Genomic DNA, 317 nt, shown 5'->3' with positions numbered 1-317 from the left:
TAGTCTTGGCCATATTTTAGGAGGCATAGCATTTGGGTATTTTCATCTTTGTGCAGTTAAGGCTTTTTTGGGACACAAGTGATAGAAAACCCAACCCAACTTCACTGAAGCAAAACAGGCTCACAAGTACTAAAAAGTCCAGGAGCAATTCTGACTCAAGACACAGTTATGCACAGACACAATCGGGACTCATTTCTGATCATACTGTTTTGCCTCCTCCTGACCCAGTGTCATGTGGTGACAAGATGGCCATGTCAGCTCCAGCCATCATGTCCTCTCAAGCATCAAAAACCTCTTCCCAAAAATCCCTAGCAAAA

The sequence above is a fragment of the Orycteropus afer genome, unplaced genomic scaffold (assembly GCF_000298275.1).
Source record: "Orycteropus afer afer isolate SDZICR_OR568_19922 unplaced genomic scaffold, OryAfe1.0 scaffold00020, whole genome shotgun sequence".
NCBI classification, from domain to species: Eukaryota; Metazoa; Chordata; class Mammalia; order Tubulidentata; family Orycteropodidae; genus Orycteropus; species Orycteropus afer.
Note: the sequence above shows the minus strand (reverse complement) of the source record.